Source organism: Prunus avium, chromosome 2 (genome assembly GCF_965620075.1).
Source record: "Prunus avium chromosome 2, drPruAviu1.hap1.1, whole genome shotgun sequence".
Lineage (NCBI taxonomy): Eukaryota > Viridiplantae > Streptophyta > Magnoliopsida > Rosales > Rosaceae > Prunus > Prunus avium.
Genome location: NC_142285.1, coordinates 30,794,156 through 30,798,682, shown reverse-complemented (window position 1 = coordinate 30,798,682; position 4,527 = coordinate 30,794,156). Strand labels below are relative to the sequence as shown.

General features: G+C 33.8%; 1 long non-coding RNA gene across 1 annotated transcript; it reads right to left on the bottom strand.

Annotated features, from left to right (window-relative positions):
* Window positions 1-688: 688 nt before the first annotated feature.
* Window positions 689-3,718, bottom strand: LOC148296846 (uncharacterized). Its single transcript, XR_015833984.1, has 5 exons — window positions 3,287-3,718; window positions 2,310-2,391; window positions 2,144-2,233; window positions 1,952-2,031; window positions 689-910 (listed from the first exon to the last, which is right to left on the bottom strand). It is a non-coding gene; the product is annotated as an uncharacterized LOC148296846 (long non-coding RNA).
* Between the last annotated feature and the right edge of the window lie 809 nt (window positions 3,719-4,527).

The window sequence follows — 4,527 nt, the reverse complement described above, 5'->3', positions numbered from 1 at the left end:
TATATCTAATGTTTTTCAAATGAGTCACAAACTTTTCAACATCAACAATATGCCCAACATTAAAGAAGAGAATTGCATATATAGTACGTGAAATATGTTCAAATTTCTCGAAGGTCTTTGTACTTGGTTGTATAAAATGGGTCATTCAGGGTTTGTAATCTTGGTGCAAAAACGTGTAAATTGGAACTCAAATCTTGTAATCCACGAGATTAAGGATCCATTTTACATGTTTATGGAACGCTTATATCCAAAAAATTGTAGTTTATGAATGCACTTTATAAGTTTATGGAACCTTGACGTTCAAGTAATTGTAAAAAGGGTCTTTGATATTGTAAACCGTTGTGTTTACAAGAATAAGGACCACATTTACTTCTCCAATGTCCATCCTTACCTCAAAGAAACTAAAGTGTTAGTTCATAGAACACTAAATAATGCTTTGGTTTGTTTAGAAACAAACAAAAGCTTTTGTTTGATTTTTTTTTTTTTTTTGAAGTGTCAAAATTATATATATATTTTAAAAAGACTGTCAATAACATGGCAACATGCATACACTAATCTCAAAATACAACTTTATGGTACAATGCCCATTCACAATGCTAATGAGACGATTGTTTCAATTGGCACATAAACTATGATATAACAGTCAAATTTACTTTAAAAGCTTATTCTCAATGGTACTATATCCTCATCAAAGCCAACATAAACTTCATTCATCTAATTGAAAGTATTGTTCAATACATTCACTTTACATAACCAATAATTATAAATCTAAAATCTCAAGTCATTATGTATATAATATAAAAAATACAATCTCTAGATACAATGAAAATATTACAAATTCAAGTAGCCAAATAAATAGACTCCAAAATAGTATATTAGTCTTGTACTTGGCCTAATTCTTTACCCCAACCTGAAAAACAATCACAAAACTATAAATAAAATGAATGGGAAACATAAAGCCATGTGTTAATATGAAAACAATTACAAAGACATCATTGTAAACAAAAAAAGAACAAACCTACAACATAATTAATTTGAATAACAGAAAGTAATATGCCAATTTGGGGTAGATATTTGTTCTTTTCTTTTTTCTTTTTTCTACTTTTTTGGATTGTATAACGATCATCAATCTTATAGGCTTTGAATATCAAACAAAAAGTGCAAAGAAAGCAGCCAAAAGTTGGGACCAACTTCAACCATTATCTCCAAGGCCATGTACAATTGCCACTCAGGCAGTCTGTTTTTGCAAATTGAAAATGCAATTATGTGGTTTTTGTTTGTCGATTGCCAACTTGACATGGCTGAAGACTAGGACTTTCCCTCGTCACTCTCGTCTTCAATTCAGCCCCATGCCTTACGTCAAGCTCATACTTCCTTTATTTTGCGACAACATAGCCACCTTATGTTGCCAATTGACAAACATGCACTATGTAATTGTTAATCTTTTTTTTTTTTTGAAAAGAAACAAGTATGTTAAAACAATAAAATTTAGTGCTTTTAACCATTCTAATCACACAAAACCTAAGGGAACTATTATTAAAAATATATATAAATATTAACATACCAATTAACTTTTACTTTCATTGCAAGTGTTAATATCTTAGTCACAAGTAATAACAAACATTTATGAACATGCGGTAATTGAAATGCAATTGAATTTACAAAATCCAATTGGCAGACAAAAAGCAGGTAATTGAATATGTGAAATCTAATTTCTCTGGGCATATATGAAGCAAATCCTACAAAATTCTCACTCAATAACAAGGATTTTTCTTTTTCGATAACAAAAATATTAGATTAGCAGAAAGTCAACACCTTTTTTTCTTTTCAAAACCATGTATACAAATAGCAAGCTAAAAAAACCTTAGCAAAACATTAAGAAATAATTTTCTTTTCTTCTTTTGGTGTGAACCAAATATTTCATAATTGAAAAATACATAAGAAATCTTACTTTTTTGTCATTACATAAGCAATCTTACTAAGTTGTTAATCATCCTCGTTGTCCTTTCGGTTCAAGCACCAGTAGAGGCTCTGCAACACCAACACCCACCAACTTGTTAAATACAAAATTAATTATACTAATTCATATTAAGGGCTAATTAAAGAAAGTAATCTTGATGGAAGAGAAAGACATAAAATTGACCTGCCAAATGGTCCAATGGAACAAACTCTTTGGGGTTGCAATGGTGAGGGAGAGAGATACACGCTTATGATGTGGCATGAGGAATTCTGGCTGAATGTGCGGTCAAATATAGTTCAGAAGAGCTTAAAACACAAAAAAAGAGGAAAAGAAAGTACTCACAACCTACCTTTTCCAACAATAATCCATGATTAGAATAATGAGGAAGGGTCAGATGACACTAATATGCGCAGCTCAGCTCAACTTTGCCTCTGCAATCAAATCAGACCATGCTTTTGGGTAATTTCCTTTCCTTATAAACATACAAGGAATTGACAAAACAGAACAAATTATGCTATAATTGTTATGAAAAATTCTAATTCTAACACATGCAGGTGTGATCTGAGGGTGTTAAGTGCTGCAAATGAATTTTTCATACTGAAGCATCATGGGCTAATGGATTGTTTATCAGAAATCAACACCAACCCATGCATTATTGATGAACAGGGCAGGCTTAGAATCTTACCCTACCATGATTTCCACTCATCTTCTTATGGCTGTACCATTTGCCCTCCCAGCATGTGCAAGGTGATTAAACTAAACTAATTGTATATATTTAGCTACCCCAAAATCAAAATCACAAATTTAATTATATTGGTTTAGTATGTTTGTGGGGTTTCTTTTGTTACAGGGTCTAATACTGGAAAAGATTCAAGCTTCTGTTGCAACAGATGGGAAGAAACATAAATAGTTAATCTATGTTGGGGATGGAGCTCCTGATTTTTGTGCAGGTTTGAAGCTCGACGAAGGAGATTTTCTGATGCCAAGGAGGGATTTTCCTATCTAGGACTTAATTTCTGCCAATCCATTGTTTACTAAGGCCAAAAGTTACGAATGGAATGAGTGTGATGAGCTCTGGGCTGTCTTGCTCAACATAGTTAATACATTCTTCACTGAAATGGGGTTGTCTTGCTAAACTCAGATGGGGTTCTCTTGCTTTTTCATTCAAGTACTCTATCCTAATTTGAGGATTTTAAAGTGAGGTTGATCATAAGCCCACTAACCCTAACCCCAAATCAATTGATTAAAAGTTAGCTCCAAAACTGAAGAACCCTAAATTGACCCATAGAAGCATAACTAGAGAGAAAGAGGAAGGAAAAGACTCACCTGATGACAGATCGATTTCCAGAGCACAGAGAATGATGAAGCAAATAGATAGAGACGGAGAGTGAGAGCAAGAGGGAGCGAGAGCGAGAGAGTGACTTCAAGATCGACAAATTGATATCCAATAGTTGCCGTTGTTCGAACCAAGAAGCCCAACTGAAGAAGAGAGAGCAACAATGGAACAAAGACTGACAACGCCAAGAAGAAGAAGAGAGAGGCGAGTCGCAGGAGTCTCTGAGCATTCTTGCTTTTGTTTTGTTATTGTTTCAGATTTCTTTATTTTCTATTGTTTTTGTTTTGGTTTTCTTTTACCTGGAGCAACCCATTTAACCGGTCACTTACTATCAACGGTGTAGATTACCCCACATCCCACAATAGCTTATCCAATGGTCTATAATAGTGGCGCATCCATGCGCAGGGCGCACCGTAGAATTTTCCCTATAAATAGATAGCTTGGGTGTATATAAGATTTTAAAAGATTTTTTTTAAGTGACAGATTTCCTGGAATTGTATAACTCCTATATGTTTTACTCGGATTTTTTAATAAACTTGTATAGACTTTTATTATAGACTTCCATACTTTTATATGAACTTTTGTTATAGATTCAGATCTATTTGCATAGCCACTAGTCAACCATCCCTGTTTCTTTTTTTCCTTTTTTTCTTTTTCCCAAATTCTTCCTCTACTTGCGTGCACAACAATGAAGTTCCCTTTGAAATTTCCACGAGTTGGAAACTTTCATACCCAAATAATAAGAATAGCTTCTTCGTCCAAAAATTCAGTACAAAAAAAAAAAACACAACCCTTTGTCCAAAAAGCAAGGGCCCTATCATCTGGTAGTGTTATAAGTGATGGAAATATATCTCTAGCCGAGCTTTCCGCCCAGCAACTCCAACTAGTTGATTTGAAGAAATCACTAATGGAGGGGCTTTGCTTAATACAGGACGCTTGTAACCACCCAAGGTCGGTGCATGGCTTAGTGCATTGTTTTGCCAAACGATGGAAAATTTTCTAACACTATTCTCTGTATATGAGGATGCGTTGGAATCAAAGTTTGTCTTCACGAAAGTATAGTGAATATTATAAGAAATTCAAAGACACCCACCACCAATTCACGAAAAGCAAATATTATAAGAAATTCAAAGTAACTGGCATTCACGAAAGTATAGTGACAAATTTATAACAAGTTTGAAAGCAATGCTGAAAGAAAAATATGCAACATTCATTCGTTATCATTAATTCT